This window comes from Pezoporus flaviventris, unplaced genomic scaffold (assembly GCF_033815535.1).
Source record: "Pezoporus flaviventris isolate CSIRO_AGI_PZ_B2104156 unplaced genomic scaffold, CSIRO_AGI_Pfla_v1 ptg000066l, whole genome shotgun sequence".
Taxonomy (NCBI): Eukaryota; Metazoa; Chordata; class Aves; order Psittaciformes; family Psittacidae; genus Pezoporus; species Pezoporus flaviventris.
In genome coordinates, this window is record NW_026892614.1 from 17,564,356 (window position 1) to 17,589,508 (window position 25,153).

The 25,153-nt window shown below is 41.8% G+C and overlaps 1 long non-coding RNA gene across 1 annotated transcript; it reads right to left on the reverse strand.

Moving 5' to 3' along the window:
* Window positions 1–1,315: 1,315 nt before the first annotated feature.
* Window positions 1,316–21,735, reverse strand: LOC133278533 (uncharacterized). Its single transcript, XR_009746586.1, has 3 exons — window positions 21,279–21,735; window positions 1,783–1,855; window positions 1,316–1,431 (listed from the first exon to the last, which is right to left on the reverse strand). It is a non-coding gene; the product is annotated as an uncharacterized LOC133278533 (long non-coding RNA).
* Between the last annotated feature and the right edge of the window lie 3,418 nt (window positions 21,736–25,153).

The following is a 25,153-nucleotide window of genomic DNA, read 5'->3' on the forward strand; positions in this document are numbered from 1 at the left end:
TCCTGGGAAATCAGCAATGAATTGCCAGGTGTATTTCTTATCGGGGAAGAAAAAAATAAAAAGAAAGTGAGAAAATGAATAAGTAGGAGAGAATTATGCTCCAAACCTTCCCTGGTCACAGAGTATTGACAGAATAAGAAGTGCTGAACTGTGGGCTATTTGGAGATGCATTTGTTACTCTCGGTGCACAACTTCCTCCAAGTCTGAGCTTTATATTTGGTTAATGCTATTAATGCTGAAAAAGAGTATTAGGAAACTGAGAGACAAAAATTATATCTGAAATTAGTATTTTTGACTGCTTCTCCTTCCTCCGGGTTATTTCTACAAATCAGATATTGTGAATTCTTATCTTGTTCCCAAATCAAATAACTCCAGTGAGCGGCAGAGGCAGGGTTTGAAAGAGGAATCTCCAGTGGTCTGTGCCTCAGAGCTGTGGTTTATTCTCTCCCTCCTCAACTTTGAGGCAGCTTCATTAACTTGGACTTAGATTCTAGCCTCAGCTCCTGTTGTGGAAAGAAAAAAAAGGGATGAAAGAAAACCTCAACATGATCCAGCCAGACCTTGAAAAATTAGACCCACAGAAGCAAAGAATACAATCGGAACTTGCAAAGACATTTTTTTTTATTGGCCTTGTAATTTCCTCACTAAACACGCTTTTAGCAGCCTACCCCTCTCAGAATCTTAATTATCTAGCTGCCCCTCATAATGGCCCCATTCATGGCTTTGCAGAGCAAAAGCACTGTGATATCGCAAACACAGGAACTCAGAAGATACAGCATGTTCCCGAGGAAGGGCTGCACACCCACAGATAGTTGGCAGAGGGAATTTGTGACTTAGAGAACATAATATAATACAAATATGAGGATTTTTTCTTTCTTTCTCTTTTTTTCCTGAAGCAAGGAAGAGGAGATGCTGTGCCTGAGTTGTGTGTAAAGGAAAAAAAAAAGCCCTCTGATATACGGTTCTGAATAAAGCCGAATATTGCAGGCTCTCCATCTCTCTCCTCCACCATTTCCTACTGTTCATTGACTACCATAAATTAATATGACATGATATATTGTATGAGCTGGAGACATTTTACGAGCTTTTGAAATCTTTTCCAACAGGAGATGTGAGGCACCACTTACTGTTCAAGTTTTTTGGTTTTGTTTTTTGGAAATGAACCACAGGCTGAAAATATTTCATGTGAATCAAAACAAAGAATAATGAGTTGATCAGCATCCTTGAGAATTGGGCATTTTTAGTGATTTCTGAAGATCCTTCCTACGATAAAAGAAAGAACGAAAATACTATTATATTGAGGGGAATATAATTGCAAAGTTTTCACAAGCTGCTAGCTCTGTCTGTTGCTCCTGAAGACCCCACTGATTTATGCTCTCTAGCTACTTTTTGCAATCAGTTTTGCTTCTTAAATAACCAGTCTGACTTTGCCTTTAAAAAAGTGGAAAAAAAGAAAAAAGAAACCAGTTTTCCAAACAGAAACCATATCGTATGCAAAATACAGCCCAGAAAATCATATTTAATCACTTACATTACATAAAAACCTTGAAAAAAAAAATAAAAAAGCTGTAACTACTGCAAGAAGTACAGTAAGAATATAACCAAAGAAATCACTGTTAAGAGAAAATAATCCCATATGCCCATACTTGTCTTTGGATAACAGTTTAAATAATATGTCTGATATTCCAGTATAAATGGTTCCATTTACTTCCTAATCTGCTGTTCCAGACCTAGGCACTAAATATTTACCAAAGACCTAAGGATAACTTTAAGAAGACCTACCAATTTTTATGTCAGCAAACCTGTTCCCTCCAGAGCTGGTGGTCTAGCCAAACACCCTGAGCCATATTCCTAGCTGCAACAGTAAAATAAAAGTGAATGGTAAGAATTATGGAAGAAAGTAAAAAATCCTGTTTACCTAGGAACCTCACAAGGTCAAGGCAAGGTTAACTTTTGGTCTATCTTCGTCCCAAAACCTGTGTTTTAATAATAAGCCTATTATAACTGGTATGTGCAGATATGAACCATATCATTTTACATATTAGAAATAACTGGATTAAAACAAACAACCCCAAACAAAAATAATGTAACAATGCCCCAAAACAACTATCGTATTGGACAGAGGGGCATTTGGACCTGGGAGGTTGGAGATATATAGGTAACAACTACCTGAAGACTTATGGATGAATCCACTTTTCAAGCAGTACAGCAGGAAAAAACCTTACCAAATTGCTTTTGGGGACAGGATGCGTTCCCAGAGTCCCATTTTTAACTACCAGAGAAGCCACCTCAGAGAGGACCAAAAGCCAGAGACTCCCAACCTGTGCATGAATCCAGCAGCCTGTGCATGAACTGCATTAGGAATCACCTTCAGGCCAGTGGTGCTCCAGGAACCTTATCCCATGAGCACGTACCAGCCCACCACCATGCTAGTAACTTGTGAGGAGGACAAAGGAACACAGGAGAAAGAAACAGCTACTTTCTCTCCTTTAAAAAATGTCTCCTCTAGAAGAGGGTGAATGGAGCAGTGTGTGCATGCCAGGCTACCCAACTGCACCTGCCCTCGACTGATACAGTAGCATCAGTCTCCACATTTCATGAATAATAAATGCCTATGTTAAAGGAAGGGATCACTAGAGAGGATAGACTGGAGGGAAGCACAAGTAAAACAGCGAGAAATGCATCTAGTACTTGCATTTACAACTGAAGCTCAGAGTTTTGCATCTCTAGGCAGAAAAAACAAATTGACCTCTTCACAGAAGTGGAGCACTGAAGATGTTTAATGAATTGCTTCAGAAGCAGAATCAGTTCTGAACTGAACACAGGTATCTCAGGGAGGAAAAAGACACATAAAAGCTCTGCGCAAACTGCTGACAGCACTAGCTATGAGAGAGACAATCAAGGTACTTAACGTTTTAAAACACATGCCCTGCATAATAACCAATGCTGCCGAAGCCTCAGACGCTCTTCCAAGCAGTGAATGAAGAGGAGCAGCACTGTACTAGGATAGTAAAAGGTATCCTTTCAGCCTTTTGCATAAGTGCACATGTTCTGAGAGAAATGTTAACTTATACTCTGCATCTATCCAGGGGGCATTTTCTCCCTGAAACACTGAGAGGAGAGGGAGAAGGGAGCATCATGCCTTTGGTTTTCTACAAACACACTGAACCTTTAGTAGCTGCTGTCAGCATTTCCAGTGTTAATACCAACAGTGAACAAAGTACGTGGAGGAGTGCAGAGGCTTACATGCTTCACATGTAAGGCTTGGAAAATCAGAGGATCCTCTCTCAGCTCAGGGTTAATTGTTGTAATGGTTGCACCCAAAAGGGTCAGATGCAGGAGAGAACAGGAGGTTCTCCACAAGCTCAGGCAGTGTTTCCTGCAGAAGTAGCAAAAGTCCACTCTGTAATTCCCCTGAGCCATTGGGTCAGGTAGTAACACCGTCTAGAGTGTTCACAGCTCTTAATGAACATTTCCTTTACTGGGTGCTGTGTGGTACCACAGAAAGAGTGCTCTGGCTGTGGGTGGTGTGGGGGCAGCCACTGCCTGGCTTCCAGGCACTGCAGAAGATGCTGGAGCAGGGACAGGAGTCTGGCAAGAGGTGGTAGATGAAAAGACTGGTAATAGCTTGTGTAGCCCTTCACTTCTGGGTCACTAGGTTGGTGCAGAAGCACACAAAAGTCAGCTTCATCTCTCTAGCAGTCACCTGATGCCTAGGTGAAGGAAAGCAGTTGCTTCAGCCCAGGTCCTCCTGAGCAGCTGCTTGCTCTCACTGTGAACTCAGGATGGCTTCTTGGGTGACAGTCTCCATAGGAAAGCATGGCAGCAAATCGACATACAGTTTGAACTGCTTCCCTCACCTGCAAAGCCTGATTTATGTCAGGCAGGTGATATGTCCTCCTTACAGTAAATTACAATTGTTTTGAATTTTTGACCAACTTACCTGTGCTCTGCCCACTGATGTATCTCCACTGAGCATACTTCACATGTCCCGTTATTGCAGCTGCTCTATGTAAACGGAAACCAAGCAAGCAGAAGCACAAAGTACCTCCTTGTCCCATATACATGGAGACCCACACATTCACACTTCACAGCAAAGGAGATCAATGTTCAGACCTCAAGTAACCACAAGGCTCCACTGCCATAGCTCTCAGGTGGGTACAGGCTGAGCCCCCCACTCCAGCAGCACACAGGGGCTCAGCCCCATGCCACCCTACCACAGCATCGCTCCCCTCTCACATGACAGCAGGTACTGAGCCTTGGTATCACAGAGTTATGACTGAGTTTCCTAAAATGTACTGGTTGTAATTTTTTGTTGTTATTACCTCCACCAACACAGTTTGGGCTTGCAATATTAAGACAGCTTGGGTTTACATACAGAGGGAATACAAATAGCTTTCCTGCAAAATAAGTGGTGAAAACACACCATCCGACAGCACTGCGTGGTTTACAGGATTTATGGTTTGGGCTGAACAATGCAGTTCTCTTGTGCTGTTTCCATTATGAATAATGTGGCCATGCTAAACTCACACTAATAAAACCTGAATGTATCACCACATTGTTCGGCACTTTGTATAAGAGAAACTCATCCATTAGCAAGGCGGGCACTGAAAACTCTTTGTGACAGGAGTAATGCAGGGACGGCTTCACAGCAGCTATTCAGAGCCACTTTACAGCTTCCTGAGCACAGCCCAGGCTGGGCTGAATGCCAGCAGTGTGGCAAATCGCTGGGAGAGGGGGCTTTGGCCACTGATTTGTAGATCACATGAATACCCCAGGGTAAAGAAACAGGTACTGAGAGTACCTGCTAGAGGTTCCCTGTAGCATGTCCACAGTCCGTCTTTAGCGTTTGCTTCAGCCCACCTTTGCCTTTGCTGATTCCCTTAGCAAACCAAAATTAGTAAGACTCTGAGAGCTGGACAATCACCCCATTGCTTTAGCTGCTATGTAGCTGTTGGTGAGCACCACAGCCCACGTGGACATCAGAAATGTTTGATCCAAAGCAAAGCAGACAGCCACACCAATGAGAGGGACAATGTGCAGCATGCTCAGAAGGGTGCTCTGAAGCACTGGATACCTCCTGCTGCCACCAGCCCAGTTTTAGGGGCAGAGCTGGCAAGCACAAAAGGCATGACTGCTTACTCAGAACAGAGGCAAAACCAAAAGCAGTGAGAGCATCTATTGGCAACACCATGGGCTTCATAGCCAAAAGCTTCCGTCCTGTCTTGGTAATGGCTGACATATGCTGCTTCCTGTATGTCCCAGGACTAGGCTGGCTGACCTCCATTTGCCTTGCTCCAAACTGCTTTCATTTGATGAAAGCTTTAATCCTAGAGAGTTACCCAAGAATGTACTAATACCATGCCTCACATTTCTTCTGCATAAAGCTCTTAACAAGCATCTTACTAAATCGAACTGCCTTCCTTTAAAGAAACCCATGACTTGTCTTCTGAGTTTGCCTTTCCTCCAAGCAGTGGTATTTAACCATGCAAAACAGCCCTGCGAATTCACCTGGCTGCTGTGGCACAAAGAGAGCCCTGATGAGGAAGTTTAAATTGAACATCTTTCAGAGGATGACAAACCTTGGCCTGCCTGAAGGCTTTGAAAGACCAAAATGCAATGCAAATTAAAGTTCAAGCAGCCTAGAAGAAAACTATTTTAGCTTTAGGCATTCAACCAAGCAAAAAAAGAGTTAAAAATTTTATTTTAAACAGCAGTTCAATCATTTGCTTTTGCAGTTCTAATGAACACCTTCTGCATGTTTCCCCAGATAAGGCTGTGATTCACATAGCAGGCATACCCCAGAAACTCAAAAGGTCAAAAAGATGGCAACAAAGAATTTTGTTAATATTACCTAGAATCCACTCTGTTCCTTTAGCTGTTTTAGTATCAGTAAATAACTCTCTACATTTTCTGACCTAAGCAGTTCCATTTAAGAAGCTTCCCAGCCTGGATGTTTCTAAAATGCTACCAAATGATTAAACACAAATCCTCAAATGAAGAGAGCAGGTTTTATTAAATATCCCAGAGCACTGCTGCCTGCCCACACTTATGCCCATGTCTGGCTGCTGGCTGATAAACGCCTTGGCTTTAAGATATTAGTTATTAGCATGCCTGTATATTTCCACCTCACACAGTCACCCAAGGGTGATTGCTATCTGTTAATTGAATTCCGTGCCAGTAACTGTGTCTTTGTGTGCCTGCCATTATAATTTTGAGGATTGTGACTTCATTTCCTATTTACAAGTTGCAGTGATAAAAAAGTGTATTTATTTATATATAAATAAACACAATATTTCTGTAGCAATATGGCAGGGGGTGAGTGGAAGTCACATTTTAAATGCACAGGTGTGTCTGTTATTTTACTTTCCTTTTTCTTTTTTAAAGGCATTCTGCTTCCTACCTGAAACAGAGCTTGTGTGATGGGAGATCTAACCCAGTCATGGGAGAGAGGATCAGGAAACAGAATGAGAGTCTTCAGTTTAGAGCAAAGCAAGCTGAGGATGTAGAAATGCTTGGCTTGATGCCTTCCCAAATGCAATTCTTAATATTTCCTGAAGCTTGTTTATGTAAGAGTCTTCTTCGTTACTGTTTTGCTTTATCTTTTTCCAAAGCCAGAATGTGCTGAGCTACAAGTCAACTAACATATACACCCCAGGAAGTTGTGTTTTGTGAACTGGAAATAAAATTTGGGATCAAATTCATTTTAGCATCCTGAGAAATCTTTATCCAAATCTTATGAATGTAGTCCAACCTGCCTGCACTTTAAAAACACTTCTCTTTAGTCTGCTTTCTATTAAAAAGCAAGATGCATATTGTTATTAAAAGGCAGGATGCATATGGCTATGAATTAGCTTAGGGAATAATTTTTGCCTGTAGACAGTTGTGTATTTTATATTCACCACTGATTCAGTTAACACTAAAAAAAACCTGGCTTCAAATATTCTCTCCTTGTGTTACAAATTCTCTATAAATTGTATTATTAAAAAAATACAGTTACTGTCTTCAGTATAACTTCCAGGGACAAATTGTTTGCAATGTAATAGATGGAACAAAGTATGCCATCTATTATTGAGATCACTCAACTTAATCCGCAGATTCAATTTGTCTGCTTATAATTTGTGAAAACTTTATCCCCTTGAACTGACTCTTTTTATGTTTTCTTAGATGGGGTGCCATCCTCACACTAGTTATAAATTCTGATGAAATTAAGTTTCTGTGATTTTCTTGCTTTTTTTAAATATAGGAAAGCATTGTGCATGCACAAAGGCCATTAAAAAACATACCTGTTAAAAACCAAACCTATTGAAGTCTTCCAATAATCAAATTATTCAATGTCTTAATTAACAGGATGGAAACATTTCAACATCATTGTGCAGGTGATTTGATAATATTTAACCCTTGAATAGTAAATATAAATAATGTATGCTCTGAAACAAAAGAAAAGAAATGAGGTATACAGTGAAACAACCGGCAGGGAGAAATGTTTTCTTCAGATTTTGAATGGCTCATATCTTTTTTTCTCAAAAATATCAGCACCAACAAAGTGTTCCTACAAAACATTTCAATTCTGACAAAGCAGCATTTCCTGGTGGAAGATATTCCGGTCAAAAAAACCTTTCAACAAAATGTACTTCAAGCTCTCTGTCTTTGATTATACAAGAACACAGTGCTCTTTCAAATGTCTCAAATGCAAAATTAGTCCTGCTCTGTGTATGGATCTAGACTGAGAAGTGAATTAGTGCAGGGCATTCTCTTGCTGCAAGCTCTTGCTGTTGGGGTGGGAAAATCAAAACATGCTCGCTGAGCCAGGTCAGTTGCTTAGGTGACCAAATCCAGGGAAAGTTCTTGCCTGGGAAACACTGCAAATTTGGCCTTGGTCTGATCCCAAGGCTTGGACAGAGCTTGAAGCCTTGGCCTGCAGCATGATCACGCACCCATAGCAGTTGAAGGCAGCGGGGGGACAACCAGAGTGTGGTTAGTAAAAGCCATGTTACAAGGCACATATGCATAGTTGGGGGTTGAACTAGGATTGCACCTTATCTCTGATGCCCCATAAATTAGAGTGCTTGGTTTTGACGCTTTAATATTTTTTGAATCTGTAATTTTTGTTGTATAATTGTACGTAGTACATAATTACTCATAATTCATTACTGCACGTGCGACTACAGACAATGTTTAGATGTTAAATCTCAGCTCAGTGATGGAATAGAGGGTACAGTAAAAATAAATATCGATGTATTTTGTAAATATTTGCATAATGAGCTATTTAAATGCAAGAGATTCTAACATATGCAAACAATTGGAAATACTGTATGTGTGTAAGTATAAAGTGGATGCAAAAATATACACAACCCCTTGTAAAATCATATGATTTAGGAGTCAAATATAGCATATTTTTTAAGGTTTTATGTATTCCAGTATTACAGACTGTAAATAGACATCGTATTAAAACCACATTGCTCGGTACAATTAGTCAGTAAACTGTGTGACTGAAAGCTTTGTGTGACAAAGACAGTGGAATAAATGGACATTAGTGACTGTTCAGTTACAGTGAAAGCTCTTTGCAGTCTGCAGGCTTAAGACATCCAAACAGTTACAGGACTCAGCATAATCAATCCCCGTTCAACAACAAGTACCAGAGGAAATAATTTTCCTGTTGTTAGAAAGCTGCCACGTAACATGATGTGGAGGTTCTGCAAAACTTTTTCCCAGCTCAGTGTGCAGCAGTGCATGCAATGGGAACTGCCTCCATCAAAACACACCATTTCCAGTCTTCATCCAGTCAAAGACTCCTGGATCAGTTGTCAAATGTCATCTTAAAGAGGTTCCATAACCCCAGCCACAACGTAATGTAGTTCAGCATGGTTTATGCAAAGGTAATGTAGTGGTGGAAGATGGAGGGAACAAAGACTTTAAAAGTGAAAGGGTTTTTTTTTTGTGTTAATAACCAGCCGTCAAGGAGAGAAAAAATGAGCACTGTACTTAGTAGTTAGGCTGCCTACTGACTAATTACTGCCTTTGCAGAAATCAGTGCCTGTGCCTGAGGCCTGCGCTAGGAACCAGAGCAGTTAGATCATATCCATAGTCACACCTCTGAGCCTGCAATTGATTAAAGAAAGTGAGTAGTGAGTGGACCGTGGCCACCTCCCTCAGGCTTCATGACTCACTGTTAATAAGGTGCATCCCACCTCCTGCGTAGCATTCCACATTTTCATGGTGGAGGGGATGAGACAAGTCCCCCTGCTTTGGGAGGCAGAGCTGGCCAGCATGGCCAAGAGGAGATGGACAAGGGATCTGCTGTCTTCAGTGGGACTCATTCTCCAAAATCATGGAGAAAAATCTATGATCATCTAGGTACCAAGCCTGTCTCTGCCAACAGCCCCACGGCCAAAGCAGCCAGAGACCTCTGGGTGGCTGTGACATCCCATGCCCTGGTGGTAGCCTGCTGTCTCTGCCACACTTCAGAGCACAGGAAGACCACTATTTGTGTCCTAAACAACCTCTATTGCAGCATCCTAGGGTCCAGAGCTTTTATCACATGCTGAACTCCTGGCACCTGAGCAGTTAATAAATGTTTGAGTCACTGGGGAGCTAATTTAAGATAGTCCACGATAACTGGGTGTAGCAAATAATTGGCAGACTGAATAAATGGAAGATAGTATGAGATGCCTGGGTGTGGGTGTTTATGTGAGGCACAGGGAGCAGTTTTTGACTCAGAGGCTAAGTTCTCTGGGACAGATCTAAAGCAATGTAAACTCCAGTATGCATTCTGGGGAGGAAAGAAATTAATGTCTTTCTTTTCTGTGGGACATTTAGTTTCAATGTTAAACATATTTTCATTAGTAATGCTAGCTCCTACGCTTCATTTCAGGCATGTTGTGTGCAACTCATGACAAGCCCTGCACCAAAACAATATTTTCTTCACAGGCATTCCACATGCTTGGAAGCAAAAAAAAAAAAAAAAAAAGGGTTTCTGAAATGCCACACACAAGAAAGCCATTTGGGTTGTGGGGGAGAGTCACTCAGTGTGCAAACCACAATCAGTCATTTTTCTTACACCTTCCAAAAATCAACCCACAAAGCTAACATTCCTCAGAAATGCTTTTAAGAGATTTTCTACTCACCTGGAATAAAGATAACATTTACACTGCTATTTCTTGTTGAGCAGCTGTTTTTAAACCCAGGATGTGTTCTTGACTAACATATTTCCAAAGGAAACTTGAGCAGATAAAATCCATGCCTTCTGCAGACCAAGGAAGAAGGCCAGTCAACTAGTATTCCACCCTTTTCTCAAAATCTTATAATGTGAAATGCTATTATTTTTAAAATGTATTATTAAAATAATTTTAATTAATACAGGGTACTGCTACACAGAAAGAAACTTCTTTTTTTTTCTCTTTTATCCCAAAACCAGGCTCTAAACGAAGTTATTCTGGTAAAGCACCTCCAGATCTTCACCACAGACAAACGTGTGAGGAGGAAGTGCATTTGATAAAACCTGCATAACAAAAAAATACATAGATTGTTTTCCAACCTCCTCTCTCACTGTCCTCACTTGTATGTCTATTACCTGCTTCAGCCCAATGGTCCTTTCAGACAAAAGGTTACAGTGGACTCAGATTATGTCTAAACATCTGGATATGCTACGACATATGTGACAAAGGGTAGTTGGAGTCCAAGGGCTCTCAGCTATCTCCTCTCATCCACGGTCTTCTCCTGCACTCCACCAGAGCACTGCATTTACAGGAGTGTGCAGCTGTGCAGCTACACAGCTACATTCATGGTATACTGCATAGGACAGCTTAAAATTCTGAGCAAAGCCCCTCTCAACCCACAGGCTTCTTCCAAAGTACAACTCCCCTGATGTATGTGTGAGGAATTAAGCACCAGACCATTACCTCCTAGCATGCTCTCCAAAAGCAAAGGAGGAGGAAGGGGCCAAGGTCATATGGATGGTGTGCATCCACAGACGGCACATGCACGGGCATTTCTGAAGGTGCAAGTATCACACATAGCTAGTTGGATTTGCTCACATCATCTGTTTTCATTACTGGAAGGCCTCTTACATGGGGCAATTTCTTCCCACCAGAGGTGCCTCCTGTTCGCACACCTGTCCTTGACTGCAGCTTCTTCTATCCCTTCCCCTTCTCATCTCCTCAGGACCTAAGCCCCTGCCATTGGGTCCTTCTCCATACCAGCTGCCAGGTGCTGCATTTCAGGTGCTGGCTCGGCAGCAGCAAGCAGTAAGTGGTGCAGGAAAGGGGGAGCAGCAGCTGTGCTGCCACCAGCAGATAAGATGTGCTTGTGTCCAAAGTCTGCTCTGCAGCTGCATACTTTACGTGCCTTCAGACAGCTGTACATTAGGGCCAAAGTTGGCTTTTCATTGTAAATTGTATTAAGCAGCCATTTAAAAGGCAGCCCATTTACCTTGGTCTCCTTGTACCATCTCTTTGCACCTTCACCATCACCAGAGGGACTCATAAAATCGTTCAACAAAAGCTGTCTCTGGGTAGCACAATGATCCTCTCCACAGGATGCACATGGCAAAAGATCACCCCAACACGTCTGAATTTTGAGGGGCTGGTTTCAAGCATATATGTGTCCTCATGTTTTTAAGAGTGAGGATAAGACAGGATAAAAGCAATCAGACATGCAGGCTGCTTCTTCAGCAGGTAGGGACAGACAGCCTGCTTGTGGACATTGAAGAAGGAAAGGTAGTAAGTGCATTTTAGAGGCAAATGATCTGGGTTTGCATTAGCAGCTCTTTATTGTCCAGCAATGGAAGGTCTAATTGGGCTGTATAATTGTCTCCTCACTATAAAAAATGAAATGTACACTCCCTCAGTGGATATCTTTGATGAAAAGCCAATTGGGGAAAAGGTTGAAATACATGGCAGGATCAATTTTATTTGCAATGCTTTTTAACATTTCATCTATTCATTTAACTGGCTGAAGCGGGTTGAAATAAGTATTATGTTAGCAACTATGCCATGGAACGAGGCTTTGCTTTTGATTAAAAAACTAAAGAGAAAACAACCATCACCATTCTATGGATATAATTTGTTTCACATACATTTTTTCAATACTAGGGTGTAATAAAATATTTAACTGGTAAATAAAAATGCCTATAAACCTCCAAAGAGATCTTCAGAGCACCTGAACAAACACTGAAGAATGTGGTTTTATTCTGTGATAATTGTCTTGTAATATTTGCATGAGCCTCTATAAAAAGATAGGTACATATATACAGTTACACATGCAATTATCTCTTCATCCATGCATCACTCCCATATAGAATAAATGCACTAAAAATATTGATCTAAAGCCTTATTATTCATTGCTCTGTTTCTTGTTTTATTGATATTAATATTTGACTCCACATAAGGTCTATTTCACTGATATTATTTACCTCATTGTGCAAACTGAAATCACAAACCAAGATACAAGGTTCAGTCACCAGTCCTGAATTCCTCCACTGCAGAGCATTTTAGAGTTCATGTTTAAAGAACCAGAAAGATAAAAGGTTAATTAATGCATTTTTTCCATTTTAATATATGGAATATATGCACCAAGCTAAAGGCAAGAAAACATCGTATTTTATATGATATCATATAATTTCATCTCTTAAATACTAGACATCAATAATATTACTGATGTAAATAAATAAGTAAAGCATGATAAAGTAAAAATCTGACATGTATCATGCCTAAGGGCCTTTGTTTTATTTGAACCTATAAACATCAGGTAAAGATCAAGACTTTTCCACCAAAGGTGGACGTTTATTTTTCTTCAATGTAATTTGATGCTGCTGTCAGTTTTGGCATTAATACATTAAAAGTTAAATTTATGTCAGCACCAACAGATCAACTATCAGATGTTGATATTAACTTTGACATCAAGATCATTAAGAAATTGCCATCATGTAAATTAATTATCAGAATTGTATTGGCATGAATGCATAATTATATTACTCATGCAAATAATTAAAGAAATTGCACAGTGAAAAGCACATTAGAATAATGGCACAAAATGTCATTATTCTGGCTTCTTGACAACTAAATGCTATTAGTTTTCATCACAGTGAACTTGAAGGTTGACAGAAAGAGTCAGGGAAGTCCAGTTCAGGTCTAAAGCTGCCCCTATTTGTGCTTGCCTTTATACTTACGAGACTATAAGAGTGAAAACTTTTTGTAAGTCATCAAAGAAAGCTTTTTACATCACTTTGGGAGAGATTAAAAAAACCAAACCAATCCAAAACACAAACAACAAACAGAACCAAAAACAAAGCCACAGAATGACTTATAGCACTGTTGTTCAAAGATATATGCTCTTTCGTTGTTGCCAATTCCAGGTCTCAAGGGACACCAGGCACAGAAGGGTTGTTAAAATGCTAGGATTTTCCTGAGCACAGGAGAATAATAATTAACCTCAAAGTATTTAGGTTATCTTCTTCCACCCCCTACCCAAAAGGTACTTATTACTGATCAGTGCTCAGGGTGATTACGGTGCATGTGTGTGTTCTCTTAATTTAATGTGCAGTGGACTGAGTTAGCTTTTTCGTCAACAGCAAAAGACTGTCCACTCTAATAGAATAAACATTACTAACGAGTCAGTGGTGCATGCCAGCTTGCTCACCAGCTGGACACATTTCTTTCAAATGTCTCTCTCCATTCCCTCCCAAGTCAATGGAAGAGGTCTCTCTCAGTCATGGTTTTGTACTCAATCCAGAAATGCTATTACAGAAATAATGCAAAAAGGCAGTCATTTCTGGGCTTCTTGCCTTCTACCTCTCAGCTCTACTAGACTAAGGAAGCACCACCACTACCCCTAAAAAATAAAATTCAATGTTTAAACCAGTTAAAATGGGGAGGGGAGGGAGAGGGAGAGGAGGGAAGCTTTATTTATCCTCCTATAAAAGGCCACTCCTAATGACACTCAGAAGAAAAGGAATATTTCCAGGATAAAGTGGAAAGGAAGGAGACAGGCCATCTATAAGCTGTTCTTGGCCCTATCCTTGTTCTTCTGTGTAATTTAAGGCAAGCCACTTAAATGACTTGCCTTAATTTTTTCCCATTTGCCAAAGTGAGAACAGTGCCAACACAAAGAGAACACACAGATGTGGCAAGGGATCCACAAATAAAACAACAAAAGCCACTCCATTAATTAAAACTCATCAAGCTACCTAAATGCACCAGCTACCTACTGCACAAACATCCTAGAAATTTCTCATAAAATCTGTAAAAGATTTGTTTTGACCTAAGGTCTAAGTTCTGCAGCTGCATCTGCCAATACAGACTCCTGAATGTCTGAGGATTCACTTCTAAATCTCTCTTTGGATCCTCCTTGTCACTGTACTCTCTAGTCTTGACATAATGAATCTCAACTCAGAAACGGGACACAACAGGCAGGCAATCTATACGACACCGGTGCCAAAGGTTTGGTTGCCTAGATCTTCTGGCAGTTCAGAGCTTATATTCTTGGGTTTGCTTTAGGCAATGGGAAGAGACACAGAGCAAACTATTTTAGGGCAGTCAAGGTGTCTGGGAGCAATCTAGATCATAATTAATATAAGGGCACTGGCAATTGTAATTTTAAGGGGAAAAAAAAGACTTTAAAGCTATTTCTGGTTTTCTTTAAACTTGGTAAGTTGCCTTGGGGTCAGCTAACTTTTCAGGTATGCTTTGACTTTTTACAGTGAAGTACAGACATTTTACTTGAAACAGTTTGTTTAATGATGCCCTGAGCCTTTTACTTCTGTTTAACAATCCAGGCTTTGCTTCTAATCCATCAACAGATAGGTCAAACTCGTACCCATAATTTAAAGTTATATTAATAAGATCTATGACATGTCTTGCAACATTTTATTGATAATATGTAATGTATTATAAGTATCATGAGCTTGTGGAGCTGCTGTCACTCAGGGATTTTGTGCATAAGGTATTATATCTCAAAAGCATACTGCTGCAGTGAAAAAAGGACTTTAAATAAATAGGCTGGCACAATTCTGCCTTCAAAGGGACAGTCTATAAATTCACAAACAAGATTTACTGTGTAATTCAAGCCTGAATCAACACAGGACTTACCCTGCATAACTGAGAAGGGACGCACCACGTGGTAGGGTGTTTATAGCATGGGCAATATTGTAACGCAGAGGTTGTTTTGCAAGCACATCTTTTCCTTTTCTAATTACATTGATTGCCACCTCCCATTTACAATCACATACCTCCACCGAGCTTAGCTGAAGTAATTGCTACATGATAAATTTATATAAGGAAAATATTGAGGGTCTATTTAGTGTGTTAGTGGGGAGGAAAAAAAAAAAAGAGATGGTAATAACAGCATCATGCGACTTCATCAATTCTCCAGATAACATGGCAAAGCAGCCTCTGCACTATGTCTGTGAGACCTCTGAAGTGAGGTAGCTGCATCTGGATCAGAACAAACATCTGTAAATGCACAAGCTAGCTTCTAGTTTATGACCACATTTACTTGTGTGAGTTTACCATGTCTTTCAGATGACATTTTTCATTCCCCTGCTGTTTGTCGACAGTATAAAACTAGATTCCTGGGAAAGAGCAGATAGTACATTACTTAGACAGCAATAAAACCCTGAACTGATGGTCCTTGTGACATCATCTGAAGATGTAATTCACTCAAGGAGTTGTTGCTTCTCCACCCAAAAATTTAGCAAGTCAGCCTACTAAGAATCATCTTGCTTTTTTCCTATTTAAAAAAAGAAAAAAAATTACAAACAATGCAAAATACCCTTATCCAGTTAATTCTCTCTTTACAGGGGTTAGGACCCCATGCAATTGAGAGTCATCTGGGAGAACACAACCCTTCCAAAGAGTTAATTCATGCCCAGCACCAGCATCTGTTGTTGTTATATGATCATCAGAAGCCCTGGCTCTAGTCACCTACCATCAGAGCTGTCCCTGACTTTCAGAGGTCAAGATCATGTTACCTCTCATCTTCTCCTATATGAGCAAAAGAAATGTGTTCTCTCTGGCTACTTTCCTCTCTGCCCTCAGAGCTGTTCCCTGACAAGTAAAAGTATATTAAGGATGTGATCTGCTAAGCAGAGATACAGCAAAACCAAATGTTACACCCTGCAAGCTGAGCTGGAGTTCCAACTCACCAGTTCTGTTTAAAACCTGAACAGAAACATATAGCATAGTGTTTAGGCAGGTGAAAGAAAAAGATTCATAATGTGTCTGTCCTTCACAAATATTTTCTGTTGGTTTAGCTAGTTTAACAGGAAGATTTCTGACCTGGGTTCCTTTGGAGAGCAGTACTGCACTTGTTTTTCTAAGAGGCAATACTATGGATTATCATTTGCTACTAACTTAAAAAAAGGGATATAAACAAGTGCTTGGAGTGGCATATTAAGAACTGCAACTCCTCAGCCTTGCTGTCTGCTCAGCTTTGCCTCTTAAGTCTTTGGGCAAATAACATTAACCCTTCCCCATCTCACACTACAAACTTGTGAAGCATTCACTCCCACCTGAGTGCTGAGTTTAAATATGCATTTTTAAAGTGCTTTGAGATTTGCAGGCATGCCTTACTCTAAAATGGTAGATATCTTCTAGACAGATTCATGGGCTGTGAAGTATCAAGGAAGAGAGCAAACACTGAGGAGCCAGCAAAGCTAATACTTATAGCTTGGCTACGCTGGGGACTCCTACAATTACAGTTTGTTCTTTTGATCATCCTCTCCAAACACACAGAAAATGTCACTCATTCTCACAGCTGTTCCTGTGCTCATACTCTCCCAAAAAGACCACTGATGTCACTGAGAGCCTAGCTGCCTCAGGGTGACCCAGACAGGGCCATGGCAAGGCCCAAACTCCTTAAGATTTTCTCCCAGATTCCCATGCTAGCTGTTCCTTGTGAAATGGGAACAGAAGCAGCCCGTGAGCTGTTAGAAGCAGCAGTTGGGACCTGGAGCTCCTTGGGACTCTCACTTGACCGTGAATAGCTTCTTCTAACCAAAACTACTCTTTCTTCTCAGTTCATATTACATGAGCACTACCCTATACAATATTCAAGCAGCTTTTTAAGAAGTGCTGACAGTAATGAGACTGGCTGTTCTGCAGGGCAGGCAGGAGAAAGCCCTTCAGCCACTCACATCCCCCCCTCATATCGCAGCACAAAAACAGGTAACAGGCTCCCTAAAATGGTGGCTGCATCCATCTCACAGCTTCTCCCACCGAAGTCACAATGCTTGCCTCATCCTTCACCTCATCCCTCCTTCACATCATTTCAGTGCAGCAGCAACTGCCCCCACATTAATCCAGCCATACCTGGCTGCCTGGCTGTGCTGGAGGAATGGGATGGGGTGGGCAGTAGAGTGCTCAGGCAGAAAAGGTCTCCTTATTTCAGATGGAAGTATCCTGATTTATACAATCAGAGACAAACGCATAATCAACCTTGCTCTGATTAATTGTTGTGGAAATGGTAAAGAGCTATCAATGCAGCAACCAAGAGAGCTTAAAATTAAATATAACCTGCAGGAGGAGAAGAGAGGATGAGTCTTTGAAAACACTTCTCTGAAGCGAAACAGGAATCTATGGGAAGTTTCCTCTCCTCTCCCCAGTCCTCCAGCCTGTGCAGTGAAATGGGAGCTCCTGCCTTCCCAGATAGAAGTGCTGCTCGCCTACGTAGGATGAACAGCTGGGACCATCCTGCTATCACCTCCCTGCTTTTCCTCACCGCTTTAAAATTAGCATCACTGTGATCAGGTGGCAGCAGAAGAAATGCTCACCCACCACTTGCCATTGCATTCAGAGCTGATCACTAAAGCAACACTTGCCTCCAGGAGCTGGGGAGTTTGCAACACCTCATATCACCACCAGCCCAGGGCCAGGGCTCATCACAAGAGCAGAAGGCTCTCACCCATCCAGAGAGCTCCCACTGCTGCTGCTGGCACCCTGGCATGTCTGCCTGGGCTCGCTCTGGCTCTTGGTGTGAAGCAGCCGGGGAGACAGAAGTGACTCTACAGACATAAATAGCATAGCCGGTCTGAGCTGAGGAAGATGATTCAATGAGATATTTTGGTTGCATTTTTATGAAGGCAGCAAGACTTTCCAAAGAAGGTATTTTTAGTGGGTTGAGACCCATGATACTGATCAGTAGGCACAGAAGTTGCCAGTGCCGGAAACCTGTAGAGTAAAAACGCTTTGAGGGAGTACCCAGACAAAGTGTGAAGTACAAGCCAGAGAAGAGCTTCTTGTAAATGTGGAGCTCTAGCAACTTCCTTGAGCAAATTTTACGCAGAGTACTCAGCAACACGAAGTGTCCATTCAGCCCTTCCTGGCTCATCCTGATAAATGCTTCATTTCTGGTTTAACAGCAAATTGAAATTGATTAAGCCAGCGTTGATATTGTCCTACAAGTTACAGAGAAGCTAAATTCATTTGGGATAAATCCCAAGAAAGAGCAACACTCATGCATGCATACGCACACGCTATTTAAAATAGGTTCATCTGGGATGCATAAAACCTGAAATAATGTTCATTAGGACTGGGAAAGGAAACAGTATTAATCAGCTCTAGGCTTCTTGTTACTCAGCGGAAGAAAACTTCAGCCAGATAATTTTTTAAACACACATAAAATCCCAAAAATTTTCCTTGGAAGAATTACCCAGCTAACTTGCCATAAATATGAGGAGGTGGCAAAAAGGCAAATGAAAGGGGTTGGGGGCTGGAGTATTATTATTTTTTAATTTGCATTCAACAGGAGAAAGATTTATGCATGAGATGCAAATTGCTATGCGTTATTTACACATCTGAAGAAAAACAAATCTTGAATGTAAATGCTTAGAGGGCATATTTTTAAATATGAAAGTGGTAAAATTATTATAATGTTTATAACTCCCACACTGTTTAAAAGAGATTAAATTGGGGAAAAATGAGCCCTTTTATTTAAATTATAGAGTCCTCGCCAAATATTAGGGTAGAAATCAAATACAAACATCTGTGTGTTTCCATTCTTGAGAGTCTTTCAGAGCAATTTGTTCACCTTGCAGTTGGTCCTATCCAGAATATCCCAGTGGGTTACCAACTGAAGGGGGCAGTGGCCATTTACAGTGTTTCTGTTTCCATCATGAAACACTATGTATGCCTTCACAAAATAAAGAAACAGGAATACCTTTATAAAACCAACTCCAGCTCCAAAAAGCAGTCCAGCTCAGGTGGTGGGATATATATGACTTGCAGTAGACCACTCCTGAGAATGAGGTGAATAGAATCATCATAGAATAGTTAGGGTTGGAAAGGACCTTAAGATCACCTAGGTCCAACCCCCCTGCCATGGGCAGGGACACCTCACACTAAACCATGCCACCCAAGGCTCTGTCAACACGGCCTTGAACACTGCCAGGGATGGAGCATTCACAGCTTCTCTGGGCAACCCGTTCCAGTGCCTCACCACCCTTACAGTAAAGAACTTCTTCCTTGTATCCAATCTAAACTTCCCCTGTTTACGTTTGAACCCATTACCCCTTGTCCTATCACTACAGTCCCTAATGAAGAGTCCCTCCCCAGCATCCTTGCAGGCCCCCTTCAGATACTGGAAGGCTGCTATGAGGTCTCCACGCAACCTTCTCTTCTCCAGGCTCAACAGCCCCAGCTTCCTCAGCCTGTCTTCATACAGGAGGGGCTCCAGTCCCCTGATCATCGTCGAGGCCAACTGCCCGCGCTGTTCCAGCCCTCCCTAGGGCGGGTTTTCCCTGCTAAGGGCGGTGCCAGACCGCCCCCTGTGAGTCCCTGCTCGCCTCAGCGGAGCTGCCGGCTCCTGGGCAAGGTCTGGGGGCTGCTCGAGGGTCCCGTGGTGGCTCTCAGCTCTCAGAACTGAGGCTCCTGCACGCTGTGTTTGCCCTCACTCCGATGCTGAAGGCTCCTCTCTGGAGCTGCTTACCTCGGGAAATGGCCCATGTAGAACTGAAGTCTGCCGTGACAGAGCAAACAGAGCTAAGAGACCAGTAAGAAAACAGCAAGAATGAGAAAAAGATGAGGTGAGAGCAAATGATGGCTCTTAGAAGATCCAGCACTGCTTATTTAATGCATATCCACTGAACTGTTTTACAGTTCTCTTTGGAAAATATGAAGGATCTCTAATATGCTAGCACTGCTCAATCATTCATGTATTCACTTCTGCAGGGGGAAAGCTATTATTTCTGTTTTTACCAGGAGAAAATCAAGGTAATAAGACCTGGGTTATCAAACCCATTTACATGCTTGACTCCAGCCAGCTTCTAAACTCTTTGATTATCTACACTGCAGATACTCATTAAAAGGCAAAGAGATTTAGTTGTCTTCATGTCCTTGCCACTTCTGAACAAGTGACTCACAATGCAGCCAACCTCAGGGGCTCAAAAGTCATGGGACTAGACTCCATAAATAACCATTTTAGCTTGTTTTTTTGACATTGTGAGAGTTGGATAGGGGCTACTGTTTTCCTTCATCTGCCCTTTGTGAGATAGACCTTAGAGTCACGTTTCTTTCCTCACAGCACATCTCCCTAGTGGGAATGCTATAGCAAGACCTGAGTACACTAAAACTGCTGTTCTCATAACACAGGGCCACTGCCCATGGCAATTACTCTCAAATAGCTCTGCCCATGGCACTGCATTCCATAGTAAGAATTCGAATCCAGGCCATGTCTGGCAGGAGGAGGAGCCTTCCAAGCACATGTTTCACAAGCAGAATCAAAACTTTCACAAAGAACACCAAAAACTTGTCAGAGAGCTCCTACCCATTCAATCAGGCCAGGGAATTTCTAGTCTGATTAAGAGTGGTCAAAATGAAACAAAACCCAACTGCTCCCTTTCTGAGTGTGAGTTCATAAACACACTAAAAACACGTGAGAAGGCATCTACTTTTCGCAGGCAGAGACTTGGAGCAGGTTTTCGTAGTTGTGGTTTTTATGGCTAGACACATGGCCAATTCACATCAGGTTTTTGTCGATATTTTAATATTTATGTCCAGATGCCACTGTAAGCTTCCAGATGTTTTTGCACAGACATCAAAAATGTTTGCATAGCAATTACAAAAAGAAAAGAAAGTTTGAGGCAGTTTTCAAAGAACTGAGAATGACAAAAGACAAAGTGGCTTTTGTTGCTAAAAGATTTCAAGACCATTTGTTCCTCTACTAACCAAAAGTAGAAGCCAGTCTATCTACTTGGACTGTCATAGTTAGGTGCTGCCTTGGAAAAAATGAAGTTTCTGATGCCAGATGATTCCTACATTTTCTAGCAAGTGCAAATAAGTAGATACCTTCGCGGGTCTCCAGAGGGTGATTTATCCATGTAACTCAAACACCCCTTCAGTCTACACTGACTATATAAGACTCTAGATATTCCTGAGATTTAAACCACAAACATTTCTTTGCCATAGAGACTGAAGGAGTAGGAGCTGCTGGGCGCTTGCTGCCCTTGGGATCAGTCCTGAAGCAGTGGCGATGTGCCTTCCTGTGTGGTGTCACAGCACAGTCCCTCAGGACACCTCACAAACACCCTGGGGAAGGAGGTGGAGGTGAGTTGCCTGCCCATCTCTGCTTTGACTGCACCCCAGCACTGGCGCAGGGAAAAGTGCCTGTTGCACCAGAGCACCTGCTTCCAAGCAACTAAAATAGAGCCACCAGAACACATTCAGGCTAATCAGGAAATTTTCTAATGCTTCCAAGCATTTGCAGGGAAAGGACTCCTGGAAAGTCAGTGGGCTGGACTGCAGATAGGGCTTCTAGGTGAGATGGAGTCTGGGTAGGGGTTAGGTGAGCCTAAACCCTTCACAAGTTATCTGTGCTCTGGCAGTTGTAAGACAACTTCATGCTTCCCTGTGTTTCTGTATGTGTTGGGGAAAAAAACACCCAAAAGCAAACATAATCCAAGTGCCAAGTGTGGAGAAAAGAAGCAAAACCTTTCTTGATGTTGGTAATTGTATCATATGCTCAGAACAACACAGTGAAAAAGGAGCTATGTTAGGCAAGAGTGAGAAGATGACTGAGAGGAGGGATTTGTTTAGCACCAACACTCAAAGTGACAGTCTGGATGCCAAGTCCAGTTGTTTCTGGGAGAGAAAACAGGCTTTCTCCCTCTTTGTGCACTCCGAGTACTTGCTGAAACACATATTTTGTCCAACAAATAACCAATGGGAGTTTTGTCAGCAAGTTCAATGGGCCAGGATTTTTCTTTGGCTAGGAATGGGTGGGCAGGCTCCAGCAGCAGTATCAGTCCACTCATGAACTGGAGTGTCCCTGGATTTGCCATAGAGCTCTGCGGAGACAGGGGTGGGTGGCAAACGTCACTGCATGAGTTATATTTGTATAAAGCCAGCTACAAGTGAAATTACACCATAGTCTACTTAGGGAAGGATTTTTCACTGAGAAACAAATATCAAAGTGTGAGAATGTTTATCAGTATTTTCTGCAATTGACCAAGGGTTGGAAGCATAGATTTACACCCTAGACAGCAGTGTGAAGTAGAGATAGCCAACTGCTTTAAACTGGCTTAGATACCAGAGGAAATATATCTGCAGCAGTGTTATTTCAAACCACCACTCAGTTAAAACTAGCTGAGCGTCTCCTTCAGTTACCTTGTAACCTGCAGTATATTCTGATGCTATAAGGTGAAGAAAAATTGCAGAGAGGAAACAGCTGGGAGAACATAAAGTAAATTTAGAATTATTTTTCAGAAAAATATATCAGAACTTGGTGGAGAAATGATTTCCTAGGCACAACAGTCCTAGTCTCAGCACAACTCTTTAGCACAAAAATTATCTAAAAAGCAAAACAAAGGAAAAAATAATCTGATTAGCATCATGAAATCCATGCAGCCATTACTCAGCACTGCTACTGCCAAATGTCTTCCTGAGTCTGTAAAACCAAGCACAACTCCAAATGTAATATGCAACCTTTAAAAGGCAAAACAAAACTAACGAACATCTGAAAACTGTCTCTCAGGTCTTTAGCTGCCGAGAATCACTATGGTTTCCTTTACTCCAGTGGAGCAATGCTCATATACGTCAGCTCAAAAGCTGTACTGAGTTGCACCAGTCATTATACCCACTGGAATAAAGGAAGCTCCTAGGACCAGACCACAGCCCCTCCTGTAACTGGTGATTCTCAGGCAAATCAGCTGTCTTACCTATATTATCTACCCCAAAATTTATGTGCTACATCTTGCACATGTAGCCACCCCCTGGAAGCTGTACTTACTGTAGTCACTGCTAGCAATAACTATGAAACTCCATTTTATGATTCTCAGCAGCAGAGCCACATAATTATGCTGTTCACCTTTTGTTGCTTGGCATTTGCTGATGATTAGCCCAGAGTTAAGATGACATATTTTTTCCATAGCACCAGATCAGAGCAAGGTGTGTTTTCTCTCTGTTTATTACAATTATTTTTTTACCTTCCCTGGAAACATCAGTCTTTGATCACTGTTAAGGACTGATTAATGAGCAAGATGGACTTTTGACGTCCTCTGGGAAGGCAATTCTTATTATTTTTCAATGGTGACATCTGCATTCCACTTTAAGGGCCTCTTTCATCACACAGTAGTGGCCAACAGACAGGTCCTGGAAATCTTTATTTGTCATATGGGAAGCAAGACAAAACTTTACCTAGTCATATAACACTACTCTGCTTTGGTCTTTCCAGTGCTCCCTATTTGTCATGGCAAGCAGTGTTTGACAACGGCTCAAATGCAGGGGATGTGCACGTGCAGGGAGCCGACAAAATCATGGGAATAATTCATTTAGTCATGTTCTTTTCCTGTGTTTTGTAGTGTTTCTAATAATGAACAGGTTTTTATCAATGAAAAGTAAGTTGCACTTTAACGTCAATAACCACGAGATTAAAGCGACTGGAGTTCCTTTAAATAAAGGACACCAAGGACGTATGGGACTCATCTTTAGTGGTGCATCAGATTACCCCAGCTCTTCCTCCCCTTTGACTTTGCCAATTCTAATCAGGAGGGTGGTGATAAAAGAGGCTGAGGCGTACATGGTCTGGTACAATAAAGCTGCCTGGAGAGTTGCATGAAAGAGGGGAGCCACATTTCTAGGCTGCAACTGAGAATCAAGTCTCTTGATCAGGAATATACCCCAGCTGTATCAAAGCACTGGTGTCTCTCTTCTGTACTGTGACTCTCAGTGGTCATTCAACTGTGTCTAGCATTTGGGGTCACTGTGCAGGAGAGTGTGAATGCCTGAGGTACAGCCTAGGGCACAGTGGGTCAAGAGGAAAGGAACTATGCAGCCCTCTGTTACAGCCCTGTGTGATTTGTCTCTGATTTTTTAACAGCTGCAAAAAGGCATTTCAAAACTTCCAAACAGGAAAAAAAAAAAAAAGAAAACCAAGAAAGAAAAAAAAAAACAACAAACCCAACTTTAATTGCAAATAGTGGCATAAAAGCTGTGGCATTCAGTCAGCCTTTTTCCACCGGGTAGTAACTTTACTGGCTGTTTTTAAAAACTATTGCCTTGCTCTGTTAGACTCAATACCTGTCACATGATTAATGTGCTGGTGTCTTATTAACTCTTGTGTTAGAGGTGCTGCTGTACTCACACATCCCCCCTTCTCTCCCCCCTTTTGCAAAAACCTCATTGCACTCCTGCTGCTCTGACTGGAGGGTACTGCACCTTCCGACAAAACATCATAAAGAGCAAAGAATTACTGTTTCCCACTAATCCAGGCCATAAATCAACCCTCACGTTTTGTTCTGAGAATGGTGAGGGACTGCATAAGTGCTTCCTGTGTTCACATTCACAAGACAGGCTGTGTCTTCAAAAAGAAGAAAGGGAAAAAAGAAAAAGGAGGGGGAAAGAAAAACCAGGAATGGCCAAATTGTTCCGGAGTCTGATTGATCTTATCTGGACCTCCCTTGCTGCAACAATAATTTGAGGCTGTCGAAAATTGCCACCTTATCTGATTGGTGGTCTTACCAGCTGCTATTTTATCAGGGCCCAGCTGGATGAGGAAAGCAGGACGTGGCACAACCTTGGTATCTCAGCGCCTGACCTCAATATCTAATCAGTCAGATGTCTCGCTGAGGCTGCCTTGGGATGCTGTGCATGTCCCCTCCGGCACCAAGTCTTTCAAAAGACATTTGCTTCACGCTGGTGCTAGCCCACCAGCACACACACACACA